The sequence below is a fragment of the Pteropus medius genome, unplaced genomic scaffold (assembly GCF_902729225.1).
Source record: "Pteropus medius unplaced genomic scaffold, Ma_sr-lr_union100, whole genome shotgun sequence".
Classification (NCBI taxonomy): Eukaryota; Metazoa; Chordata; class Mammalia; order Chiroptera; family Pteropodidae; genus Pteropus; species Pteropus medius.
Window position 1 is genome coordinate 31,659,666 of NW_024351730.1, and position 15,533 is coordinate 31,675,198.

The window sequence follows — 15,533 nt, forward strand, 5'->3', positions numbered from 1 at the left end:
ACATTACTTCCTGCCAGAAACTAGGGCAAGAGTAGATATAACATGATCTTAAAAGTAGATGAGAACTATCAAATCCAAACAGTGAATTTTTGAGCTAAAGAGTAACAGTTTAAAAATGGATCTTGAATGATCTGAGCATTTGCTAATTGTGTCTTTGAATTGTAGCTTGTAAAGTAGATTTGGCTTTAATATTTTCAGGAGCCAGATCAAACAGAAAGATTAATCATGACCAGAGCAATTTCAATCTGGGCCATTTCATATTTTGGCTTATCTCACCCTAGGATGGATATTGTTGAGAGTAAGTAACTGAATGGATGGGAGATAAACTTTGGGCATGTGCTTCAAGTGTGAGAGTGGATAAGAAGGTAGTTATAGAAAACTTCCCATCTAAACACTTTGATTTTACTTGAAAATTATTCATTCTCTTAAAAAGCTATTGCTTGTGATTTATTATAATGAGATAAGTTTATAAATGTTCTATTATTTATTAAATAAGTAAATGAATGAATGAATACATTTCAGAAAGGAAAAGTTTAAAAATATATATTTAAGGACATCACTCCTTCAGTTAGAGGAAAAGTTATTTGATATCTTTCACACAAAATATCCTACTTATATATGAAAACATATATGAAAACATATATAAGTAGGATATTTTGTGTGAAAGATATCAAATAACAATCATTATGCTGCTTACTGTTATATATTTTTTAAATAAAAGAGAAGCAGCATAATGATTTTATTTAAGGCAACAAACGAATAAGGCAAACAAAACCTCATAGACACAGTCAACAGTATAATGGTTACCAGAGGGAGAGAGGGAGGTAGATAAGGGTAAAGGGGGTCAAATTTATGGTGATGGAAGGAGACTTGACTTGGGATGATGAATACGCAATGCAATATGCAGATAATGTATTGTAGACTTTTATACTTGAAACCTATGTAATTTTATTAACCAATGTCACCCCAATTTAATTTTAAAAGTTTGCTTCAAAATACATACAAAATGTAACTTAAAAAAAAAAGGGAATAAACTTGTCTGTGTGGTAAAAAAATTTGACAAATTAGAAGTCGGAATTTGTGGAAATGGTAATGTGTTTCTAGTTCAAGAGCTGTGTAACAATATCACTAATACTGGGTAGAAATATTAAACACTTACTTTAACACCTGTCACAGCATCATCTCTGATAGAAGTAGTCCTCTGCAAGAACTAAAGGATACTAACTTCCCTGGAAAAACAGCAACCCTGAGACATAAAAATATTCTGGACTATCAGCAAAGAAAAAGATTATATCCTAAGTATACAAAGAAATTGGGCATTGTAGGAAAATTTTCAGTATTAATAATTTTAAAGTGGGGGGAATTGTTTTCTCTGAGAATCGGTTCTTAACATGGTGATGGTTGCTGCTCCCTACCAGCTCACTTGGTGTTATACAGAGGGATACAGAGAAAAAGGCAAATCACTTCGCCCTAGGTACACCAGGATAGTGAAAAGAACATTGACTTGGGAATTGTGAAACCTAGTATCTATTATTAGCTGTAGCACTAATCAGCTATGTGAGTGGCCTCGTACAAATGATCTTTTCCTGGATATCAGTTTCCTTATCTATAAAATGAAAGTATTGGGCTACATTATATTTAAGATTCTGAAGTACCTTCTATGATTCTCGTTTCTTCTTTTTTTTTTTTTTTGTATTTTTTCTAAGTGCTCAAATACTACATTATTTAAGGTATATTTCCTAGTAGTTTTTTTTTCTCCCCTCTGTGTCTCTTTCTTCAATATATGGGATAGGAGGATACTGACTAAGTCTGAAGGGAAGGAGGAGGAAGAAAATTAGCTACAGGAAGAGTTTATATCCCCCTCTACAAGAAAACTTAAATATAACTACCACTGCTTTGAAAGGAATGGTTTATGTCCAAACAGCATTTTCCAGACAAGCTCTGTACTTTTTGCCAACAGAGTTAACTTTAAACTGAAGGCAGTAGACAGTTAAACAAGAATCGGCACTGGAAACAGCTGTGAGTAGACAAGACCAGTTACTTATAAGGTACTGTTTTTTCTCACTGAAATCTCCTTCAGGGTTCATTTGTTTCTGGGCACAAGTATTCGTGGTCATTTGTCCTTTTTCTCCGACCTTACTTCTATTCTGAGAGAAAGCACACTGTTTGAACTATCTTAGCTTTTTAGCTGTGGTGTTTTGTGGCCGTTGATATTTAAAGCTACTAAGATTTTATTTTGTTCTGTTCGTTTTCAGATCCTTGTTATTTTACAGTGTAGTTTAGCTTTGTTCTTTTGTTTCATCTTGTCATGGATGGTTTTTATGTTGATTGTGTGGGATAAAAAGGGATATGATTTAACATTACAGAATGTACAGAATGTTCTTGATTAAGGGGGAGGGATAGGTCAATGCATCTTCAACTTGTAGTATAGAACCAACATAGAGCCAATCAGATAAGAGGACCAGGGCAGGGCAGCTCCAGGCACTTTAATTGATTCGGTGGAGACTAACTGACCTCATCATAGCTTAGTGGATCTGACCTGGAAAATATATGTTTTTAAATTGGGGTCTTACTGCCCTAGTTTGCTTCTATATTAAATTGTTAATTTTAACCCTTCTTTTTCCTAAGTTTTAAAAAATTCTGGTAAACCTGGCTTTTTTTTTTTTTAATCAAGTTTATCTGTTTGAGCTCATCCACTTTAAAGGAACAATATTTCTAAGAAGAGTGATATTTGCAATAAGATTTCAGATCACTGAACTATGAAGGGACTTTCGGAACAGAAGGGGAACAGCCCAAAGTGGCAGTGGAGTGGACAGAAGGGACTCTCTGAACTCCTGTCATCTAAGGTGTCCTCTATCCCCAGAGGCCTGTATTGTCAATGTATAATATTTGCTTCTGGTCAATAGACAAATTATAGAGACAATTAAGGAGTTCTATATATGTGGACTTTCCAAAAAAGTGAAACTTACAAGTTTACCCCTGAAAACTTCAAAAGGTTTAGAAAGAATATGGCCATTTTGGGATAGTTAACTTTCTGAGAATATATTTTGATATCTTTCTAAAAGGGACTAAATTTAATTTAATGTTATCTGAATTACACATCATTCTCCTCATCGGTACACATTGTAGAACTAGTCTATAATGTAATGATTCTTTGGGGACCTATTCTGCTTTCTAAAATTCTTGTATTATTTTTATAGGACTTTTTTTATCTCCTGCACCTACCTTCCATACGGAAATGTAACTTTGTTATTTATTGGTATGGACAGTGCATTCCTCTAACAACTCCTTTCAACCTCAACCGGCCCTTTATAATTATTTCTCTTGTGCTGTGCATAAGAAAAGCAAAAAAAAAAAAAAAAAAAAAGTTTATCAAAATTATGGGTTGAATAAAAGGCAATAACATCATCCAAGAGCCCAAGAGATTCTCTTATGAGAAAAATGCATGTGCCAAAGTGCATAGACACACTGACATCTATTTTAGGTGATCAGGAGACTTTTGGTTTGTGTCCAAGTTCTTAGTTGTGGTCTGTAGTAGAAGTTGCCATGGAAGTGGCTCCGGGATAAGTAAGGCATTACTGCATCTGATACAGAAAATGCTGTTTGTTTTTCTTTTTATAAAGTTACTGGAGGCATGTGTCAAGGAATCAGTGACTAACCAAATCTCAAGGGGTAGACTTAATATTAATCAACTACTAAGTATTTTATTTCTGTCCCATTCACGCATATGCTGTTCCCATTGCATACATGCTGGGAAATAGCATAATAATACTTTGTAGGAAAGATTTAGAGAAAAGGAAGAAAATATTCATTCTATAGTCTGTTCAGTTCCTCTGTATGGAGATTGTGCTTTAGGGAAAAAAATAATGCAAGGCTGATCTTCTCAATGATATTTTTATTTCTATAATGGTGTCTTTAGTTACTTGCAACTTCTTTAAACTGAAGATACTATAAAGTAGTTTTATAAACCATGTATATTAAATTTAGTTGCACAATATGTGTTTTCTTATATTCAATATATTTTGCGTTGTGCATTTCAGAACAAAAAGAATCATTACTTTCTCAATGGTCTTGATAATGAATGAAGTCACTTTTATTAATTTCACTCTACACAAGAAAAAGATAAAACTGGATATGTTAGGCAATATATGCAACTATAAACTGAGTCTAAGGCAATTCTAAATTTCAACTTTAATTAGAATCCATTGCTAATTACTTGATCATACAGCTTTATTTAAAAATATGTCATGAGGCCTTTTGTGCCAGAGGCCTTTTTCGCTTGTTTTTTTTTAAATACACATTTCACATAGTCACTGTAGAAACTGTTTCTGGGTGTTAAAGTATCTTTTGGTGTATATGACAAACTCTTTCTGTTTCATATAATGAATTCCGGACTGCCTTTTTTCTACAACAATGAATTAAAGATCCATATATGTTGGGAAGCATTATCTAGAGGTTAGATTTTGCTTATTTTTACTCCTTACTTCTTTCAGTTAAATGGCATGAGTTATTTTAAAATAAAATGTTATTCCAACTAAAATAGAGTCTTCAAAATTAAAAATATACTATTTTAAGTAAATTTCATAAAGCTTTTCTTTATTTAATTGAGTCAGTTTAATCAAAATTTAATGTTCACATTCATCATAGTTAGGGAATATGACATATGAAGGGATATATATTTTATAAGAATAAACTTAAAATTCCTGAACACTCAATGCCATTATGACTACACATTTTGGAAGACTTCTTTTTACAAAATGCTTTATAAAACTGGAAAAGGAAGAAACTACTGAAATAAATTAATGCATGTTAGTGTTCACTGATAATACCTTATAAGGGTCCTTCTTAACCCAACCTCGTAAGAATTCTCCAGAAGCCTCAGAACTTACCCCTTTATGAACTAGAACTCAGCGAGAAAGATTTATGGTTTCCAGAAAGCTGTCAAGTTTAGTGCTATAGGTCGTGGACAGGTGGGAAAGGCTATCGATGTATCTGAAGATGTTGAACAGGGAAAGATAATTGCTTTGTGCTCATAAAAATTCACATTAGTTCATTTTTAATTATAACCTCTCAGAAAAGAAAAGATGCTCAAACTGAGTCAGGTATGTCCTTGTACATTGACTACCTTTGTTTATGTTCTAAATCGATATTTTTGGACAATTTAAGAGGTGATGTGGTTAAAGACCAAGGTTCTTTTTATACTTCTTAGTCGTGAAATAAATGTTTATTGAATGAATATAACTTCTAGTTCTTAAATTAGAAAGGCGTTAACAAATAAAATGATATTAAAACCATTATGTTTTACTTCATATTTTATTATAGGAATACCAAAGGTTTAGTTTACTGCTGGATCATGCTAAAACATGAAAACTTCATTAAGCAGTGCCATTTAATAAATTATGAAGTCGCTATTAGCAAATTGTCATTTGAAACTGTAAGTTATTTAAAAAAGCATCAGGTGCCTATAGTAATAATAATTTAAAAAGTAAAGTTGGAAGACATGAAAGTGTCAGCCTTTTTCTTATACCTTTTCTTTTTCTTTGTTTTGGTTTATTTTGCTGAAAGTGTTAGTGATTTATAATACATTTGCTACAAAAAGATGCTCCTATTTATTAGTATTATTTACTATATTATTTTATTGGGAAAAATAGCACGAAATTAGAACAAATAAATGTGGCTGAAACTAAGACAATTTTATAGGCCAAATATGTTTTGGTGATCTTAAACTTTTAAAAAGCTTTTGAAGATTATATAAATTTTAAAGATTATGTAAGCTCTAGGTAAACACTGACATCTCTCCAAACAACGACAATAATAATAATAATCCTAAGGAGCAATTTTCTTTTGCTTTAGCTTCTCTCTCCAACCCACATGCTTTCGAATATATTTAATACCGAGGGTATTATCTTTGGTGCTTCTCTGCAGCTCGGTGCTAGTCTCACAGGGAAGATAGCATCTGTATGTCCTCTGTCTCCACCCTTGAAAATGTTAAAAGTGGAATTGAATACAATAGAAATGAAGACAACATCCTGGAAGCCTCTGGTGTAAAATGTAAAATGCCCTATAGTAACTCAAAAGAGAATTAACAATCATGATGATTATGAAGACAGTGGCAATAAAAAAGGAAAATAAATTATTGTCACCAATTCCACACTCTAGTGGATTCATTCCTATTGTTAGATTTTTTTCTGTGTGTACTTAATATGATATCAATATTTTATCTTATTTTTACAAAATTGGCTTAATATTGCAAATTTGGAGTCCACCTTTTTTCATTTAACAATTTAAATGGAACTTTTTCTATATTATTCAGAACACATTGAAAAAAAAACAATTTGCAACTGCATAATATTCTATGGCTATACCGTACATAATAGAACATGTCCCCCATTGTTGGGGACCTACATTATTTCAGCGTGTTCCATCATGAACAAAATAAGGATAAACATTCATTTACATATAATTTTTGCTCATTTGATTATTTTAGATATGTAATGACTTAGAAATTAGCAAGTCAAAATCTCTCTTTTCACAGAGTAGAAGAACTAAGTCCAGAAATATTACCCATCCAAGTAATGACTGGGTGATAAATTATTCAAGAGCAAGAGGTGAAAGCACCATTTCCTTCTGTCTGAGTAAGAGGTCAACCATGTACCCTATTCTCTGAAAATCCCCAGGGAATGGAAGTGTTCTCATACTAAATGAAAAATTCAAGATTCCATGCCAGAGTCTTTATTACAAAAGGGTTATAAACATACAACAGCTATGGGGACATTTAAAATAGCTGTCATTTTATTAAAGAGTATTTGCTAAAGCATTTCCTGGGCCACTGGTGTTTATGGAACTTTTAAACAAAATATTTATGAAGGTAAAACTAGGATTTACTCCATAAATTATATCCTATTACTTGCACCTTTGATTTTCCTCAGTGCACAACCAAAGTTTAAGCCTCTGCTACACTATAAACAAATAAACAAACACAACTTTCTCAACCGATCTCTCTCTTTCTGATGCTAAGAAAAATTGTACTTTCGGTCTCTGCTTCCTCGCCTCCTTCTGACTCTATAACCCTTTGTCCTTTGGCCTTATTTTTACCACAATCTTGAGATTACCTCTCAAAGATTGCTAATGATGCTGAATAAACTGTTAAATACAACAGCTTTTATTCTTCTTCTCATCTTTGTTCTTTCTGTCATTTATACTGTTTACTGTCATGTTCTTCTTCTCTTTTGATGTTTACCAGTCTATGGTTCTGGCCTTTTTTTTTTCCGGTCTTTAGAGGGCTGCTGCCTTTTCACCTCCTTGCTCTGGATGTCTGGGTTCATCTCATTTTTTTTCCCCTTTATACTTTCTTCCTCAGGAGATTCCATCCAGTCTTATGGATGGAATTTAAAGCCTCATTTAGAGAACTGGGCAACAAGTCTTCTTCTAACTCACATTTCATACGAGGTATAATGAAGGTTTCCCTCCTCTGGATGCACAGCATTCTTATCAATATACTCGGCTTGGCAGGAAACTGGGCTGGATCTCAGTCCCAACTTGACTGCACCACCTTATATAGCTGCCCTGCTAGCCAGAGCCCCCTGGACAATGCTGTCGCAGTTATTCTAGTCTTCAGATTCCATATCATTCCAGCACTCAAAACAGGCTTTCATCTTTTATATCCTTCTTTATTTCCTTTACAACCAGGTGACAGTTATTACAGAATTAAAAACATGTATATTCCTGGCATTTTTTTCCTTCATTCCCATGACCACCATCTTGCTTAGAATTTAGCAATCTCTTGTTAACCCCATGTCTCCTCATTGATCTGCTTCTCTCAAATCCTTTGCCATTCCAATCCATCTTCCACACTGCTGGTAGTTTAAAGGATATACTTTTTTCTCTCCCCAAATTTCAATGTCTTTAGTAGATGGTTAAGAGCAAGAGTTATGGAGTTGAATTTTAGGATTTGAGGCCCATGTCTGGCATATTTTACATTTATCATTCTTTGCAAGTTACTTCATATTTCTAAGCCTCCATTTTCTCACATAAAATCAGGGTACCGATAAGGCTAACATGTATCGAACTCTTGTATGTGACAGACACAATGCTCTGTGTACTTCTAATGTATTCAGTACTAAAAAGTGCACATTTTACTAGATTTATACTAACATTCTAAAAAATGGAATCCAATTAATCTTAAAGAGACCAGTTTTTTCTTTGAGTTCAGCGTGTTTTTTGAAGTAGTCTTCACTTAAGTAAAACCCAGATTATATCAATGCAAGTGTAGTAAAAGAAAGGTAAACAAATTATTTTATTTTGAGACAAAGGCTTCTCCTGTTCTATTTTTTTCTTTTAAGAAATGGTAGCAAGAAAACAAAACTTTTTTTTAATAACTACGAATACATAATGCAAATAAACACTTTTTTTTATTCAATGTTTCTATGGGTTTTCTCTATTTATTATTTATGACTCAACCTTATAGTCACCAAGCAAACGTGTAGGGTAGCCAGGAATCGATCCAGGGTTTTTTTGACAATAGGCTTCTTGCCTCATTTGCAGACTGCTTCTCTTTCTTTGAATTTAAGAATCCATGCAGCAGCACAGTCAAATTTAGTTGGGAGTACTCCAAAGTAATGACTAAGGGTTTTTAGATGTATGCCAGGAATATTATTTCATTATAATTTTATCCTGGAGTAATAGGTTAATTAATAGGTTAGTTTTTCTAGATCAACGTATGCCTGTCACTTTGAGTAAGTAAACTGACCATTTGCCCTAGAACCAATGCAGATACTTTTGAAAGCTATTGTTAGTGTCTCCCCTAGTGCTTTTCTCCAGAGACCACCAAGTTATTTCTGTCAGACAACTTAGACTATTTTTGAGCATCAAAGTGTTTTGTGGCTTATTTCATTTCCTTAATCAACTCATTAATTACTTACAAATGGAAGTTGCATAAATCATGATAATAGGGAAATTGGATGAGTCTTCAACATACTGTAATTAAGGCCCCACATATTCCAAATGATCCAAACAGTCTGAACTTGGCTAAGTGACTTATCAATGGTCATAGAACAAGTCTAAAATGTGTTTCCTCTCTAAGAACATCTGCCTTGCAGTTATCCTAGAAACTTGGAATATTAATTGCGTTGAATAGTATCAAAATTATGATAGAAATAAACCTGAGTCTTCTCTTTCCTTCTTTCTCCATCTTTCAGTGTCAGCAGGAATAGCTGGAATCCAGTGTGTTTATTAGAAATCCATCCTGTTTTTCATACATAGGAGCTACTTTTGGGTAGAGAAAACTTTTCAAAAACTGTTTGCTTGACTAAACTTCAGCAGCTGCAATGGGAATTAGTGACATACATCACAAATAAAATAATGAATATTAATGACTCATCCTCAAATACAGTTAACTCCCAGTGCTGCACAGTGTTCTTTAAAGAAAAGTAAATCTCAGTGTCAGAGAAATACTTGTACATTTCAAATTAGTATTAACATTATGTTATGGCAGTTTTATAATATGTGATATCACATTTCTTATGACCATAGAGAGAGACAGAGAGACAGAGAGACAGACAGAGAGAGAGAGATTGACTGGATAAAATGGCTTGGGATAACTAACTCGATAAGAGTGAATGTTTCCTTTTCTCCCTTCAGGTTTGTCACTGTCTCTGCCTCTTTCTCATATAAACACCAGGTTTTAGCGTTTCTCTACAGTCTCTTCTTTGTGTTATTTGCCACATGCTGATGATTTTTCAGCCTACAGTACTCTTTCTGGGTTTTGTCCTTCTGGAAATCATTATCTCTTCTAGATTGCCTTGTTCTTTAACTCCCACGTCACTGTTCCTTGGCTTTCATAGCTTTGCATTTTAACTTCTTACTCAGTGGCCCAGTTTCCTAGCTCAGCTCTCCTAAAAGCTCCTGAAGGGCAGAAACTTTGTCTTACGCGCTCGTATGACAGTGCTTAGCACGGTGTCTGACACATGGATGCTCAATCTGGAGGCCCAATATTGCTGTAGTCTTAAACTGTTACAAATCCTGTGCGAGGTATTCTCACACAGGGTCGCAAGGATATGTTAAAGGATTGGTCAGCCTGTAAGACTAGACATCTGGTTAGTCATTGGAAAGTAAAAAGACACTCAAAGAACGTGGCATTGCTTTTTTTCTCTCTCTGATAAAATACTTCAAATTTTGACTCTACATATATTTTATTACACATTTACTCAGATTTCATAATAAAGCAGATGACCATTCAGGTGTTTTATTAAACTTTGTTCATCTTAGCCTCTTCACATTTGTCAGAGTTACAGCAGTCCCTTTATATGACAAAGATTTAAACCATGAGTAAACTCAAAATATTTCTTAAATGTCAGCACTAAGTCTATCCCCTTATGTTTGTACAAATTTCATTCATTTTATCATTTTATGTCAAATATTGTCTTAGAAAAGGGATAACTCAGAAAAAAAGTGTTTTGGATATTTTTGTTTAAAATAGCTTTTGAATTTCATAAGGCTAACACTGTAAAGCCTCAGAATCCAAAGTTTAAATTTTAACAACAATGATAACCAGATAAAACAGATCTCTTTATCCACTACTAAGAGCAGATAATGTTTCTCATGGTATTGGGGCCAGAGGGAAGAAACAGAGAGAAGAAAGAGACTTTAGATGCTTGTGGGATGGTGGGGTTCTGGGTAAGAACTTCATATACTGCCACCCTCTACACCACTCCCTGAGCTACACATGGGAGACAAAACGGAAACATTGGATAAGATTGGGGAACTCTGAGTATAGAAATTTGTTAATTACTCCCTGTGTGAAGTGCGTGGAGGCTAGAAAATTTGAATCATTTTTAGTGCTGTTCTTCATGGTACCAGGTCATTAAAAATGGGTATCCAACTGAACTTGTCTAGAACAGCCTCCCAGCTTATCCACACTCCCTAAGTGCAGCCAAGAGGGGAAGAACAAGAGCAATAGGAGCCAAACCTGGAGGAGCTGAGTCAGGGCAAGGAGGACTTAGTCCCAGGGTCTCTGGACTGCTGTCCAAGAACAGACAGAGATGGGGATATGAGCATCTCAGAGACGCCCATGTAAACAGAGGATATTAGCCATGGACCAGATTCCCATATCCCCCATCTAAGACATGGAAGCTTGGATGTTCCTGAGATGAGATGGCTTCCAGGAAAGTAGAGGCCCTGGATTAATTAGGATTAAGTTTTATCCATCTGAAAATATTAAAAAAAAAAAAAGTTACATTTTATACACCTGATTTTGTAGACTAACAGTCATTCATTTTTTTTCTACGAGTCATTTTTTTTTACTTAAACCAATTACTTTTAACTATTTCACTCTAGAAAATGTTAGTGTAGAAATAACAGCTTACAATCTTATTAAAAGTCTGAGCTATACTTTTTTTTTTACCTTTTTAATGCATTTTTTCCTACTTTTTTTTTAATGGTTAGACTTTTATATATTTTATAAAGCAGTTTCCCCAATTACTCTAGCACCCATCTGGAACTATACGCAGCTATTACAGTAATATAGACTATATTCCCTATGCTGTACTCCAGCGGTCTCCAACATTTTGGCACCAGGGACCAGGTGCTCCTATGAGAATCTAATGCCCGATGATCTGAGTTGGAGCTGAGGGGGTGATGCTAGCACTGGGGAATGGCTGCAAATACAGATGAAGCTTCGCTCGCTGGCTGGCCGCTCACCTCCTACTGCACAGGCTGATTCCTAACAAACAACAAACCTATACCAGTTTGTGACCAGAAGGTTTGGGGACCCCTGCTGTACTCTACATCCCTGTGACTGTTTTGTAGCTACTAATTTTACTTCTTCATTCCTTCACCTTTTTCACACAGTTTCCCAACCTCCCTCCCCTCTGACGATCACACGTTTGTTCTCTGTATTTGAGTCTGTTTTCATTTAGTTTATTCATTTCTTTTGTTCTTTAGATTCTACATATAGTATTTATATTTATCTATATGACTTATTTCATTCAACGTAATAACCTCTAAGTCCACGTTGTTGAAAATGGTAAGATTTCATTTTTTTTTATGGCTGAGTAATATTCTATTGTATTTATGTACCATAACTTCTTTAGCCAATTGTCTATTGATGGGCACTTCAGCTGCTTCCATATCTTGGCTATTGTGAATAGCGCTGCTGTGAACATAGGGGTTAATATCCGAAATTTATAAAGAATTCATACAATTCAACAACAAATAAACACACAATCCAATTAAAAAATGGGCAGGAGACCTGAATAGGTATTTCTCCAAAGAGAAAACACAGATGGCCAATAGACCTATGAAAAGATGCTAAGGTCACACTAATCATCAGAGACATGCAAATTAAAACCATAATGAGAATACCTCACACCTGTCAGATTAGCTATCATCAATAAATCCAAAACCAGCAAGAGTCCAAGAGGATATAGAGAAAAGGGAACTCTTGTGCACTGTTGGTGAGCTTGGAAATTGGTATACTTATCTTGGAAGTTGGAGGAATATCAAGGCTAGAAAGACAAAGTGTAGGATTTGACCTGTGTAGGTCTTAGGCATACAGGTGAGAAGATTAGAGAATGAAAAGGGTCATCATATAGGAGAATCTTAACTCTCGACAGCTTATTGTAGCTTCATGTTTTAGTTTCTATTTCATCCAAATTCTGATCTCTAAGGACCAGAAACATATGCTTTCTATTCCTTACTGATGTTATCTTAAATGACACAGACCAAATACTGAAATTTTGGTAAATTACTCAGAGGGATTGTTGCCTGGCTAAAAGTACCTTATAAAATAAGCCCATATCGATAGTGAGTGATCCTTACCTATGTTTTTAAAGCATAGTTAAGCGGCCCAAAATGTAACATCTGCTCAATGTCTATGGGCTCCATACAGATCAAAAATAGAAAGGAAAAAATATCACTTACTGGCTTTCTGAGGGGTTTATAGTTTACTCCAAAAATAAAAGCTAAATTTGTACTCACCAAAAACTTCTCTATGAAGATCTGAATAAGTCCTGAGGAGTTCTTAACTTACTAATGTGAGAATTTTCCAAACCCATGTCCTAGTTAGGTTTTCATTGGTCCTCCGGGATATTATGGAATTTGTTGGCCAAAATGCAGTAACTGTCTGGGTATGGCCCAGGTTCCAACTGCCCAGTATGCAGACAGAGAGGGGTGGTATGTGGCAGTAGACTTGTATATGGGTGGGGCGAGAAATTGTCATTCATTTGCAAGTGCAAATGAAGGCTCTGAACAAAAATCTTTTTCTGAAAGGCCAGACATGGCACCCCGCAGATTTAACAACATTGTGTTTACTCTGGGGAAGTAGTTGGCATCAGGGGTATTGTGATGTGACAGATGAGATCCAATCCGCCAGAAAAAGCAAGATGGCAGGCAATCAAAGAACAGGTGTACGAAACAGGGCAAGCAAGCATTCGTTTTCAGAGCAATCCGTCAGCACATTGGCTAGAGTACAGGATAAGACTCTTTTTAAGAGTGATGTGGAAAGCAAGATGTAGGCTCATTGAGCAAATGGGTATTACATACTAGATAGCCATTGAGATACCAAAAAAAGCAAACACTCACGTTACAGTAGGAGAACCCAAAATCTTATCCTAGAGGGCTGATCTAGCAGTGAGAGTCAAATGGTAGTGAGAAGCAAATAAAAGATATTGGTAATCAGAGAAAGCCAAGTATTCTGCAGGACTCAATCTATTCTGGACTTCTGATATTCACTGTAGAATACCTAAAGATCTTTGGAGGATGGGGAAGTTAGTGACAGACTTTCAACACATTCCTTAGAAACTGTGCTGGGCCTGAGATGCGATGTTAAGGATACTTCAAAATCCCCTCAAGAAGTCTTACTAAACCATCACTACTAGATTCTTACATCTCTTTCCTTTAAGATCTAAGTAAGAAGGTTTTATTGCCTGAGTTTCTGGCCCATCTTCAAATGCTTAATTTTAAAATATTTTCTCCTGTCTTCTTTCAATAAATCTGTGGGTTTAGAATTTTTTGTAGCAGATGTAAAATCTTCCAAAGAACTTAAAATGCAGATTTCTGGGTCCTTGCCCAGTCTCTCATCCAGTTAATCTGGTGTAGGCCCCTGGAATATGTATTTTAACAAAAGCTCCAGGTGATTATGATGCTGGTGGTCCATGGACCATACTTTAAGAAGCGCTACTTTAAGTCATCTAAATACCTTGGGAAATTTGACAATTCACTGGACATAATACATCTCTCGGACTGCATCTTGCTCTCCATGTACCACCACAAATCATTCTTTGTCACACTATAGATCTTAATTTTGGACTGTGAAAATGATCCCCATAACTATATCCTGGGCCAAATCATTGAGTCTTGTAATACAATTTAGAATTCAAGATAGATTGTGTTTTGGCTGTCTGTAATTTTATTGTATCTACAGTTTAAAGGGCAATTAACTTTTATTGAAATTTAGATCCATTCTGAGATATGAAAATGGTTTCAGTTCATACCTGAAATATAAGATTGTATCTTTTTGCTCTTCCCAGAGTGAAATATCTTTCCTTCTAGTTTAGAGAACTGTTTTTTTCAACTGCAAGCATAAAGACTGCTGCAGACTCTTGGTAGAAATTTAAAAGGAATATTCGGGATGTTTATGAATTCTCTTTTAGAATTGGAAGCTGGGCAACAAGCAGTCATCACATATGGGAAAGATTTACATTGCCTGAGTGGGCTCAAGTTTGATGTAGCATAAATGGTATTTCAAGAGTTCCAGTTCCCCAGATTTTCCGTGGCCACAATATATGCTCTTGTCTCTACTAAGAAATATGCTAGTCTAGGGAATAACGAATAAGCATTCTTCCAGGCACTGTAGTCATAGCCTTTTGTTGTTGGCCAAGTTTAGTGTGACTGTTTCACATATGATTTTGCTCTCCCTGAACTATAGATTGGAAAAAATGAAAACCTGGTCTAAAAATAAATATATCAGGCATTTAACCAGTAATCAGTAAACACTTATTATTATTAAGGTCTGTAAGAACCAAAGAGCAGGCTCATGCCACATATTGAGAGTCCATTGTGGGGCAACAAAGAAATAAGAAAATAAGAAATCACAGAAGGAAAAATCTCCATGAAATAATGTATAAAGCAAATCGTCTTTTAAAAAAAGTAGGTAGAATTTGAAGTAAGTGTTTATATTTTGGGAATCTGTGGGAATTTGGGAATTTAACCTTGGGAATTTAAGTCTTAAGAAAAATTGTTTTCAATAGTAGTCTATGTTCAGTGTTTTAAATTCTGCTGCTATAACATATTAAGGTAGAGCATAAAGGCATATTTGAGAGTAAAAATAGTAGACAATAATATAAAATATTGCTCTCTATCAAGAGTGATTAGGATTTGAGAGGTGGCCCCAGAAAAGAAATTATATGTGTTTAAAGACTGAGTCACAAACTGTGTTTACCAAATATTTTCAGTCCTCTGCTATCCAGTCACATAACGGAATTATATTTCTTCCCTCTTCTGAAGTTATTCATGGAAACACAGATATTCTGCTTTGG

At 34.9% G+C, this 15,533-nt stretch overlaps 1 protein-coding gene across 2 annotated transcripts in view; it reads left to right on the plus strand.

Moving 5' to 3' along the window:
• The window catches only part of ARHGAP24 (Rho GTPase activating protein 24), a 436,021-nt gene that overhangs the window by 247,756 nt on the left and 172,732 nt on the right, over nt 1-15,533 (plus strand). The window contains exon 1 of one of the 2 annotated variants that reach the window (XM_039845797.1): nt 1,783-2,048. The exons of the other annotated variant lie outside the window; for it this stretch is intronic. The gene's annotated coding sequence lies outside the window, so the exon portion shown is untranslated. Of the gene's footprint in view, nt 1-1,782; nt 2,049-15,533 lie in introns of those variants that run through there. 2 annotated transcript variants of the gene reach the window in all.